This window comes from Lolium rigidum, chromosome 1 (genome assembly GCF_022539505.1).
Source record: "Lolium rigidum isolate FL_2022 chromosome 1, APGP_CSIRO_Lrig_0.1, whole genome shotgun sequence".
NCBI classification, from domain to species: domain Eukaryota; kingdom Viridiplantae; phylum Streptophyta; class Magnoliopsida; order Poales; family Poaceae; genus Lolium; species Lolium rigidum.
This window is the reverse complement of record NC_061508.1, coordinates 207,017,176-207,030,417: the sequence shown is the minus strand read 5'-3', so window position 1 is coordinate 207,030,417 and position 13,242 is coordinate 207,017,176. Positions and strand designations below refer to the sequence as shown.

Genomic DNA, 13,242 nt, shown 5'->3' with positions numbered 1-13,242 from the left:
AGATTGTTGGCGGGCACCCGAGGATTCGGTTAGCCATGGTTTGTGAAAGAAAGGTTGGAAGGAGTGCCACCCAAAAATAAAATAAAATGGGAGCCGCTCTTTGAAGGTTTGTCTGGCAAGGGGGTTAGAGTGCCCACTACCATTCGTTGACAACAACAAACACCTCTCAAAACTTTACTTTTATGCTCTCTTTATGTTTTCAAAACCAAAGCTCTAGCACAAATATAGCAATCAATGCTTCCCTCTGCGAAGGGCCATTCTTTTACTTTATGTTGAGTCGGTTTACCTACTTCCTTCCATCTTAGAAGCAAACACTTCGCATCAACCGTGCATTGATTTTTACATACTTACTTATTTGCACTTATTATATTACTTTATGTTGACAATTATCCATGAGATATGCATGTTGAAAGTTGAAAGCAACTGCTGAAACTTAAATCTTCCTTTGTGTTGCTTCAATGCCTTTACTTTGAATCTATTGCTTTATGAGTTAACTCTTGTGCAAGACTTTTGATACTTGTCTTGAAAGTACTCTTCATGAAAAGTTTTGCTATATGTTATCTATTTGTTAGCAACTATAGATCATTGCCTTGAGTCACTTCATTCATTTCATATGCTTTGTAATAGTATGATCAAGGTTATGTAAGTAGCATGTCACTACAGAAATTATTCTTTTTATCGTTTACCCGCTCGGGACGAGCGAGAACTAAGCTTGGGGATGTTGATACGTCTCCAACGTATCCATAATTTCGATGTTCCATGCTTGTTTTATGACAATACTTACATGTTTTGCTTGCACTTTATAATGTTTTCATGCATTTTCCGGAACTAACCTATTAACAAGATGCCACAGTGTCAGTTCATGTTTTCTGCTGTTTTTGGTTCCAGAAAGGCTGTTCGGGCAATATTCTCGGAATTGGACGAAATCAACGCCAAACCTCCTATTTTTCCCGGAAGCATCCAGAACACCGAAGGGGGGTCGGAGAGGGGCCAGAGGGCCACCAGACCATAAGGCGGCGCGGCCTGGCCTGGGCCCGCGCCAGCCTATGGTGAGGAGCCCCCAGGCACCCTCCTGCGCCGCCTCTTCGCCTATAAAACCCCTTTCGACCTAAAAACACAGGACCACTTGACGAAACTCCAGAAAGACTCCAGGGGCGCCGCCACCGTCGCGAAACTCCAATTTGGGGGACAGAACTCTCTGTTCCGGCACCCTGCCGGGACGGGGAAGTGCCCCGGGAAGCCATCTCCATCAACGCCATCGCCTCCATCATGCTCCGTGAGTAGTTCCCCCATGGACTACGGGTTCTAGCTGTAGCTAGTTGGTATCATCTCTCCCATGTACTTCAATACAATGATCTCATGAGCTGCCTTACATGATTGAGATTCATCTGATGTAATCGGTGTTGTGTTTGTCGGGATCCGATGGATTGTTACGTTATGATTGTCTATCTACAAAGTTTGTGAAGTTATTGTTGCTGCAATCTTGTTATGCTTAATGCTTGTCACTAGGGCCCGAGTGGCATGATCTTAGATTTAAGCTCTATAATTATTGCTTAGATTGTATCTACAAGTTGTATGCACATGTCACTGTCCGGAACCAAAGGCCCCGAAGTGACAAAAATTGGGACAACCGGAGGGGATGGCGGTGATGTGAGGATCACATGTTTTCACCAAGTGTTAATGCTTTGCTCCAGTACTCTATTAAAAGGAGTACCTTAATATCCAGTAGATTCCCTTGAGGCCCGGCTGCCACCGGCTGGTAGGACAAAAGATGTTGTAAAGTTTCTCATTGCGAGCACGTATGACTATATATGGAAAACATGCCTACATGATTAATGATCTTGATATTCTGTCTTAATGCTATTTCAATCCTATCAATTGCCCGACTGTAATTTGTTCACCCAACACTTGTTATTGGAGAGTTGCCACTAGTGTAGATAGCTGGGAACCCCGGTCCATCTTTCATCATCATATACTCGTTCTACATGTCATTGGAAGTAGTATCAACTATTTTCTGGTGCCATTACCTCTGTGTTACTATTACTGCTGCTGTGTTACTGTTACTACTGCTCTCATATCACTGCTACTTTCACATCACCCCTGTTACTAGTGTTTTTCCAGGTGCAGCTGAATTGACAACTCAGTTGTTAAGGCTTATAAGTATTCTTTACCTCCCCTTGTGTCGAATCAATAAATTTGGGTTTTACTTCCCGCGAAGACTGCCGCGATCCCCTATACTTGTGGGTTATCACCCGCCGGTCAACCTCATCGGAAACACCAAGACGCTTGGTCGGCTGTGCTGGATCAGATCGAGTCCATGGGCCAATACGCCGAGGGCGTGGAGGCACAGCTGGATCCTCACCTTGTCGGGCACAGCCGCAGATCTCGACGAGAGGTCCAACCATGTGATGGACGTACGGCACCATCAAGCCGGCATACGGCATGACCTTCCTGGGCCAGCGCTCGCCGGTGCTCGACGGATGCCATCTGCGAATCTCCTAGGCCGGTGCTCGACGACGGACATCCATGGAGACGCGACCAGATCGAACAAGCGGAGGCCACGGAAACTGCTAGGGTTAAGATAACGAAAAAAGGGAAAATGGGAGGCACCCCACCGCCGCCGTCCGCCGGAGGCCTCCTCCGACGGCGGTAGGGTGAACGGGGTTGCGCGCTAGGAGGTTCTGTAGGTGGCGGCGCGGGGCCTCTGGAGTCGCCCTAGAGGCGACCCGAGAGGCGAGGAAGTCTATTGTGGAAATCACATCTTATATGATATATGGTGTCACATCTTTCGTGGTATCACACTTCTCACTATTTACTTACCAAATGCCACCGCACTATCTAACAACCAGTAATGGTACTTACGGGCTAAACTAGGTACGGACTTGTTCCTCTAAAAAAGGTACGAACTCGTTACACGCTGATGAATCAACAGATGTGGAGCTAGCGTGGATTGATCGGTCCGTTCCAGGAAACACTCTAGGTGAATCCCTATCCTTCTAGGTAGGCCCCTAAAAATGTCCTGCACCGCTCTGCTTTCCCCATCTATCTTGAGTGGACTCTTCGGAAGGAGTGCGATGAGCTCCCCTTCTTAGAGCATCTCTAACCGAAGCCTAAAATGGCCTATCAGCGTAATGGTGGGACCCAGGATCCACACGATTAGGCTGCGGCGCGCGGGCTCCAGCCCACGGCGTCTCGGACGCAACCATGACAAGCAGCTCAGGTACAACTCATGGTAAAAACGGTTTAACTGTGCTGAGATTCACCTTTTGATGTAGGCCACCCAGTGGAGAACAAGCGCTCCCAGACAAAGGCGAGTTTGGACGAACATACAGAACACGAAGAACAGGACAAACTGGGCAAGGAGCTGCCCTTGGCCTCCTCCCGGGGGCATCCCATGGAGAAAGTCTAAGGACATAGAAGCGGGGCAACCAAGCCAAGGCGTGGCTCGGACGGCCCCGGGAAGGGCTCAGGAGCCTCCTCTCCTTGGCCAGGCCCAGGCCAGGGAGTAGGGGATAGCTGGGATCGATTGGACATGTCAAGACTTGGTTCTTCCAGATGAACTTAGTTGGAGGTGCACCGGAAGGCACACGACCACTAGTACGTCGTGTTGGAGGCCCCGTACGCCTTCCTCTCTTGGCAGCAGTGCCACAGTCCTCACCACTCCAATCGCAGTAGAATAGAGCGAGGATAGCAGTGGGGTAAGTGTACATGTCATCAGTAAATAAGGAGACCAAAAAGCATAGCATATATCCAAGTGTTTCGATGAGATTATGCGAAGAACTGGGCGATCCGGCGCACAGGCCGGTCCAACCGAAGACAGACCGGACGAGCCGGTTGCCAAGCCGGTTGACCGGGCGGCACGCCGGACCGGCCGGTTGAGAGGCCGGTTGACCGGGCTATAAACCGGGTGCTGTCGACTTGTGATGTTTGCCCAGAAATTTAACCATAAAACCATCCAAAACTCATAAACTTGAACATGTATGTCAACTTGTGGAACAAGAACCCCTATTTGTCACCAAGAAGTCCGCGGGTTGACAACACTCACTTTTAGAACTCCACCCAAAGGAGGATCTTCAAAGATTGCTATGCATCTAAGGCATTTCGAACTTTGCCCCAATGCACTCTATCAATATCTCTCTCTCATGGATGCAGAGTACTTTGGTGAAGCCAAGGCCATTTGTGAAGAGTTTGGCTTAATCCGTTTGATGAACTTCTCCCATGCTTTTGATGTGGACATCATTGCTCAGTTCTTTGCCACCATGTAAATTGGAACCGATGATGCCAAGATCCTAACTTGGATGACTCTTGATCACAAGATTACCGGTACGTGGGCTCAGTTTGCAGATCCTATGGACTACGGCTGTGTGTTCAAATACTAGAAATTGCAAAACAAAAACAACAACCGCTTTTCGGGGACATGGCTGGAAACTAGCCTCCCCAAACACGACACCTTACAACAGCGGCCCCAATCGACCAATCCAGCACTTCTACCGGACGCCCTTTGGGGGATGCTCTAAGCATCTTTGTCTAAGTAGTAGTAATATTCTCTAACAACAATTATTACAAAGAGGAAAATGATTAACCATTTGTCTCCAGTCTAGGTGCATCGAACTCTATGGGCTGAAAAGGACGGCCACCTATGACACCCCGAGTTAGTCAAGAGTGTACCATGGAATACATGTCAAGGAGGTCAAAATGTCAATACCAATGATGGAACTAAGAAATTCCATGCACATAATTTTTTTTAAAAAAAAGGAGGAACTTGTCGTGTGTCTTGCAGATTGTCCACCAACGAGTACAAAGTGCTGCGGTTTTACCTTTGGCAGAAACAGCCATGTTGCTTTGAATCCTACGATGGAGCTCGAAGTCAAAAAAATCTAGAAGGCACTTGCATTTGCACGGATAAATCAGCACCATATTTGGTTATTGATGAATCCACTCAGGAGATCTACGACCAGTCGACCAGTGGGTGCGGCGAGCGGCGGAAGATTGGCAGCCGTGGTTACCCGAGGACATGCCAGAGGTGTAGCGGGAGGTGTTCTTCGGGCCAATCAACGACGAGGAAGAGCCATCATGCACCAGGATGATGAGAGGCAGAGCCGGTAACTTGCCTGTAATACCATCAACACACAATGATTAAATGCAGGATCAGAAGTTCAGAACAAGGATAGTGAGAGGTGTTTATATGCGCAACAACGAGATAATACAAGCTCTCACCATGCAGCTAGGCTCTAAAAAATATCGATAAAAGCTAGCAACTAAAAGAACTATGGATCCCAATGGAAATGACATGGTGCCGTGAGTGTGTGCATGATCTCATCAGACACACCTGACAAACGATACTTTTCATACATAATGGGAATGAAAATAAAAGTAAACAACATGCTTACAATGCTCATCCTGCAGGAAATTGTTAAGAGAAACAAGAAACAATAAACTTATCACAGTACAAATTAATTAATCTGATGGAGATGTGGTAAAATTACATGGTTATCCTCGCAGGTTGGTACCTCTAGTTGACAGCTCGTCATTGGGCATGCAGTACCAAGAGGCACCATCCATTTTGAGCCACTGGATGCACTAAAAGTAACGGTTGACAAATTTCACGTGCAGGAGAATTGCTCATAACTATATATAGTTGATCAAGTTCAGATCTCAAATCCAACCATTTCTACCAAGAAATGTGGAGTCACAAAGGTATCATCCACTGTACTTAGTCATGGTTGCAAAACGATCTGACCAGCCCAAAAAACACTATAACTCACAAGGCACTGAACTGCGTTGTACTTCGGTCCAAACCCCATTTCCTAGTAACTCTTTTCTTTCGCAGACATTCCATCTCTTTTAACAGGTGATGCAGACACTTCACTGCTGACACAGGAGTTTATTCTGAACCAGAAGCAGGCGCTGACATGCTCTGAGAAACACAATAAGCTGCAAAGGAGATCGTATGCCGTGTCTGCCGCAGCACAGCCAGCAATTGATTGATAGTGGCTGCTACCAACACATTGAAATTCGCTATCAAGAAGAACTGCGATGCAAAATCAATAAACTGTTACCACTACTACTATTTATGTTGAACCAATTGGAACTAGGGATAGTAACACAAGGACATCCTTCCTTCACTGCCGCGATAATACCAAGGACCATGAGAATAGTTTGTTTGGCCACGTCGCATAAACCTCCACTGATAAACCGCAATTGTTAGAACTACTGCTATTTATTTCAACTGTCCAGTTGCCTTAGCATCTCTGGTCAGGTCTGGACCCCAATACAGACTACGAAAGTTCCAAACAAACAAAATAATTATACAACAAGCACACCAGCATACGGTCACTTGGATGCAAGTGAGGATTTCCCTTTTACTATGCATGTACATAAAGTCAGTCTCACACTTTATTGGGTAAAGAAGGTCATGTAAAGTGCAAGTAGGTGGTTCTTCTATCCTGTTTAGAGTGTCCAATTTGCCAAAACCTTCACCTAAGCATCTTTGTCCAATCAGTAGTGTTCTCTAACCATAATAAAAGAAAAGAAAGAAAATGATGAACCATTGTCTCTAGTCCAGGTGCATGGAACTCTTAAGGCCAAAGGATGCCAATCCATGACGGCACGATTCTTTGGATTTACATGCTGGGTTTATTTTATGGTCAAATGTGTACCATGGTATTTAATGGCAAGGAGGTTAAAATGTCAACACCAAGAAAGGAACTGAGAAATTTCATGCATGTGTAAATTGAAACGAGGAACTTGTCGTATACAGTATCACCTTGGTTTTCTCCCACTGTAGTCCCTTGAAAAAGAACAATATTACTGCGAGTTTACAATAGCAGAATGTTGCTTTGGATCCTATAGTGGAACCTGAACTGGGAAATAATTCTAGCAACCACTCGCAATTGCATGGATGAACCAGCACCAAATTTGGATATTTGGCCATGATGCCTAGCTACAGGATGTTCACCTTTGGGTACTGATGACAGCTCTGGAGAGTTGACAGGTGTTCTTACAGTGCATAATACTGAAATCTAAGACTTATTCATAGTGCACTTTCTTTATCTTCCTTTCTAGAAGATAGAAACTGAAGAAGTCAGCATCAACACTACAGTCTCTGCTTATTTGTGATTTTGTAGTTCGTTCTTTCAACAAGATAGGAAGTCAGCATCAATAGAATAGTGCCTACTTTTTGCATTCAATGAATTCACCCATCCATATCTACTCTAGCGTGCTAGTTCATGAACCTGAACTATCATGTGCATACTGCCTTGAATGATTTACATCATAAATGATGAATAATCTAAGAGAGCGTTTACAAATGAATAGGCCTAAAAAATCTAACCTTTTGATCTCTTCAAAATCTCCCACCTTCTTTCACCAAAAGAACCAAGCAGCAAAAAGGCAGGCTTTTCTTCATCTTCCTGTACATTCATTTCCTTTTGTGCACATGTTTTTTGTGATTTGTATGGCACCAAAACTGGCATAATAATATGACTATCAATCGAGCTACAACAATCTATTGAGATTGAGAACCCTCAGGCCCTTTCAGTTGTGCTGAAGGACTCTATACAGTTCGTCTCCCAGAGCCGCTAGCGTGACTGGTTTCTGGAGCAGACCGTTTATTCCTGATCGCTGGCATCGGTCCCGGACATTGTCATCAGCGCTCGCCGCGAGGGCAACAATCAACGGCGGCCAGCTGTTGCTCCTAAACTTCCGGATTGCGAGGGCTACCTCAAACCCGTCCATCGTGTGCATTGTGAGGTCGAGGATCAGCAACTGGAATGATGACTCGCCACCAGCGAAGGAGGTCATGCATTGGATGCCTGAACTGACCGAAAACACTCGACAACCGAGCTTCTCCAGGAGCTTGTGGGTGACAGCTCGGTTGGTGTCATCTCCGTCCACAAGAAGGACGTGGAGTCCGTTGAAATTGGGAATTGCTGACGATCGGTAGAGGTCTGAGGATGCTCCAGAGATGGGAGTCACATGTTGCACCTGGAACTGGAGAGCAAGCATGACAGTTTCTCTGAGGCCTTCTGGATCTGATACTGACCAAATATTACCATTCATCATCTGCAGCAGAACAAAAATGCTCACATCAGCAAATTGAAATATTTATACACGTCAAACAACAGAACTGTAACTATACATGCTAGCTTGAATGGTTAATAACTGTATGAAAGAAGATAACTGCAGATCACAACACGTTTCATAGCAATCATATTATCCAACATCTAATAATGTTTCCATGTCTCATACAGTAAGCGGTGGACATGAATCCAGAAACTTACGAAACACATGAGGATCAATAAGTAATTCTCTACCAATACAATCTAGAATAAACATGCAGTGTAACCGGATATTCACTTTGGCTCATAGGTGTACATGCACTCATTGCATAAAAATCATATTTTAAAATGTTCAAAAATTCTGGGAAAAAAAATCTGGGGGTACATTTAGATATTCTATGTTCGCACACAAAATTTCAGGAAGAAATGACTGGCATGTCTAAAAAACAATCTTTTGTGCTTCAAAATAGGTTTTCATGAAACATTTTTTTGTCTTTTTACATAGAACACACAAAATGTCTTTTCTCCGCCAAATTTTGTGAGTGAACATAGAATGTCTGGATGTACGGCCAGAATTCTTTGACATTTTGAAGTGAATTTAAAATATAATTTTCCTAATAGGTGCATCTAGACCCATGAGCCAAAACACCATGTCCCAATATAACCCACTATTGTCAGTAGTAGGAGATAAGCAAGACCCATGAGTACTGTACAGAATGGTGTCAATCAAGTTTGCTTCCTACCAACGAAAAAAATGATGAGGAGTTTCTCTACATACCTGCACAATCTTCTTGCACATGTTGAAGCTAAGGCCCATCTCCGAACTGTTAGCATTCGGCTCTTGACTGGATAATAAGCCAAAAAGGCTGTCTTTGTATTTTCTGATTCTAATCTCAAACTTCACGCATACATAGCCAGCAGACAAGTTTGCTCTTCGCAGCATCCAATCAGGATTATGCCTTTCTTCCATCTCATTATAACTGTTCACATATAAAGAAAGGCAGCCTGCACCACACTGGTGTAATAGAGTGCCTACCATGTGCAAGACAATATGGAAAACCCTCTTCTCATCACCAACGACCCTTTCGGGAAGAGAGTTCTCCACTTGAAATTCGAAATCAACTCCCTTGGAACCGGAAAGACATCTTACGACACTGACTGCTTCCTTGATCAAGGAATGCAGGCTGAATGGCCTCCTCACCAAAGATAGATGCTCACGATCCATCGTCGATGTCTGCATGACATCATTCATCAATGTTGAGGCGACACTAGTCGTCTTGACAATGGCATCCATCACAAGCCTTTGCTCGGGATTCATACTCTCCTGCTGCATCATCGAGACGAGCCCAAGGACTGAGTGCATCGGTCTACGCATCCCGTCATACATGGCACTCTGAAAGGAATTCCTAGCTTCTGTTGCCATCACCGCTTCATGCTTTGCCTGCAGTAAGTCTCTATGCTGCTGAGCAAGCTTCTCCCGCATCAGCTGAGACTCCTCCAGTACTGCGGCATGCGACAGCGCAACGGCCACTTGATCGGCGATCACTTCAACAATCTCCAATTCCTGCTCGCCCCACCCAACGGAACCCCCATCTTCAGGTAAAACCAGAACTAGGATAGCATAGCTTGTCTCCATCATTTCTGGAGTGCCTCCTTTGAAATTCGACACCCTTAACATTGGCATCCGTATCGCAGCAACAGCAGCCCCTGCTTCAGCAGGACTGCACCTGCTCGCGATCCCAAGTGCCGACTCCTCCCCAAGAACTTTTGCACCCCTCGTCGCCTTGATTTCAACCACATCCGGGTCACCGATAGGAATGGAACCGCTGTGCGATGCAGTGATCTCCCTCTCCCTCAGATGATGCGTCAAGATCATCTCGGTTCTGCCCTCGTTGGGCATCCACACAGCACAGTTCTGCAGCTCCAGTGTCTTGGCAAGCTCGACCATGGTGGTGTGCAGGACGGTGTGCCTGTCAAGCGACCTGCGGATCTCCTGTGTGAGCATCCTCACGTGCCAGCCCGTCTCTTCCCGCCTCTTCATCTTGCCCACCTCCTGGTCCAACTCCCGCGCCTTGACCCTCAAAAGTTCTCCCTCACCTTCACCCTCAGCAGCTGCGGGATCAGGGTCAGCAGCGTGATGGCCGTTGCGAAAGAGACAAGAGCGGTGAGGAACTTGCCAACGGTGAGTGCAAGGACAACTTGGAAAGAATGTGGCCCGTAGGTGAAGACGGAGACAAGGTGCGTGAGGCCACAGAGAACGATGAAGGCGCCGAACTGCAGCAGGATCCACTTGAGCGGGAAGAGGTCGGAGCAGGTGGTGAAGTAGAGCAGCTCCAGCGGGATGGAGAAGTAGGCCGTGGCGATGAGGAAGTCACTCACCTTCTGGCACTGCAGTATGTTCTCCGTGTTCCAGAGGCTGCTGCCATCGCTGTCATCGCAGCCTCCGCAGTGGCTGAAATCGGCAGCCGCCGCAGCAGACAGCTGTGGCAGCAGTGACAAGAGGAATAGGAGGACCCATAGGAAGGGCATCCTCGGCTGCACTGCTCCCACCATCGGCTTTACCAGGGTTCATTCATCCAGATTCCACACTGAGCACTGGAGTTGCTTGTTTATGGCGATTTCTACAGCAACACGGTACTTGATTCCTCACTGAACACATCGATTTGCCTTGCCTGCAGTCAGATGTTACAGACAGTTAGTATTGTTGCAATCTATTATTATATATATTAAAAGCACAATGCAGGGTTCTGTTTGAGACCCTACATTAATCCACATCATCACAATTACTCTAACCGTTAGATCTACAAATTTATGGCTAGGATTTTACCAGAGATCAGGAGTGTTATGTCATGAGTTTGAACAGAGATCAAGAGTCATCCATGTGTAATCGTACAATTCAGTTTGCCTGGATTTGCATTGGTGGAGTCCATGTGAAATACCAACTTGGAAAAAAATCTGGCTAACTCCAAAAAAGTTGACAGATGCATTGTGTATGACTCGGACCTACATGTGAAGACATAAAGGTCCCGAGGGAACTGCATAGAACATGGCATGGAAAATGTGCTATGCTAGAAACCATAACTGATTTATTGGTGTACTTCAGTGAGCATCTATATTACTAACTAAAACCACATGTCTAATGCCATGGGTATTTCACAAACTAAATTATCATTTCTGTGGGAGACAACAGACCATCGATGGTGTGCCCGGTGTTCAAAAAAGAATCACCAACTCTCAGGAAAAAGCCAAAACATCAAGCCACCAATCGAATGGACCTGATTTTTAATTATTTGTAGTCCCCAATCGATACATCTTAACAAGTGGCCAATGCATCATCATAGTTGCAACTAATCAGATGACAAATGGTAGATGATTCTAATTAAAAGCACACTGCAGCAGAAAAAAAGGAGCAATATGCCAAAAAAAAATCATAGGAAACCTTTGTCAATATGATGCGTAAATAAGATCATCATAACTGTTGGTATCATATTTCGAATCAGAGGGAGAACGTTATGCATTACGTAACGGGGTAGTAGACCAGAGGAAGAAAGATCTGTACAAAGTAACATGAAAGCTCTTACTATTAGTTCATAAGTGACAATATTTGTGTTGAATCTCTCTCTCTCTCTCTCTCTCTCTCTCTCTCTCTCTCTCTCTCTAGCAACCTCGATGGCAGGAGAGCAGCATGATCCAGTTAATGATGAAAATACTTTTTATTAATGTCAATACAATAAGAAAATTTATTTTGCTAACCCATTTGAAAGATAATTTAAACATCATCTTCCATTGCTTAAGTGGACCCTAATTATCGTTTGTAGCACACTCTGTAGTTTTTTGTAGTTTTAGATCTAACGCCAACATCAGATAATCTAAATGCTAACATCGCATTAATCAAACATCGCATAAAGACTGTCGGCTAGCTCGCGGTATAAAACCTCAGTTCTATAAGTGATTTAATATCATATAGAAACAACATATATGGACGTTGCATTGTGTTTTGGGATTGGTATAGTCATTCACTCACAAATTAAAGATGATTAAATATGTTTAACGCACAAGTGGTACTTCCTTGGTCCTAAAAGGGTGTCGCAATTTTTTGCTAAATTTGGATGTACCTATACACTAAATCCCGTCTAGATACATCCAAATTTAGACAAATCTGCGACATCCTATTCTGGACGGAGGGAGTAGTTTATTTAGCTTCAACGACTATAACTAGAACCATACAATTTCCTGTCGTATAATGTGAATATCCATGAAGTTGTAAATTTATTCTCCCGTTAATTTCAACACACTACGTATGATGCCCTCGCAGTACATGCTAGTTCTTTCAATAAACAAAAAAAAAACTCAAGATCTGGGTTCACAGCTACAAATCCCCTTCCCCCGAGCCCGAGGGTAGATGATATCTTTTCACCAAAATCGATCCAGCGTACAGTTGGATAACAAGAAGCCCCCGAAATCTAGCAAACCAAGAACAAGAACCCTACAGCAAACCAGTAGAGCGTGGAATTGGTCTCACCTGTGCCGTCTCCTACCAGTGGTGTCCAACGCCGGCGACCATCAGGAGGAGGAGGTCTCACAGGGCCACGCTATGAGAGGCGAATCCAGCCTCTACGACACGAGCGCCGCCGCCGCCGCGTCGTGCGCTTGCACAGTGGTCGTGGATCCAATCGGAGCCGCCGGCCGGCATTACGAGCCGCGCTGATCCGTACAGGCGAGAAGATAGTGAAAAGGGGTTCTTTTCCTCTCCTCCTTTCCCGCCGGCCGGGGGAGGAAAGCTCAGAGGCGGCCGCCGGGGGTGGGGCCGTCCTCTGGTTGGTGAGCTACAGGAGCAGCAGCAGGAGAGGTGCGAGGTGAGGAGGAAGGTGGGAGATGAGAGACGTTTTGGGAGGAGCAGAGCAATTGGTTAGGTTCAGCTCACCCCTTGAGCCGCCCGCCGGGATTCCCACAAAACCGCTGCCGAAATCCTGGTTTCTCAACAGTGGAACTTTCATAGGGTCTTCTGATTTTCCATCTTTTTTCTTTTGCTGTCCTTCTGGATTTCTATCTGAAACGGGTCTTTCGAGCAAGTGCAGAGCACTGCCCGACATTCAGCACGTTTTTTTTTTGAAGAGAAGAAAACGCAATTTAAAAGTTCTAAAATTTTCTAAAAAATAACTTATATACCCGGACAGCTAGT

General features: G+C 45.5%; 1 pseudogene; it reads right to left on the bottom strand.

The window, feature by feature from the left end:
- Positions 1–7,158: 7,158 nt before the first annotated feature.
- Positions 7,159–12,958, bottom strand: LOC124688810 (annotated as a pseudogene).
- Positions 12,959–13,242: the final 284 nt, after the last annotated feature.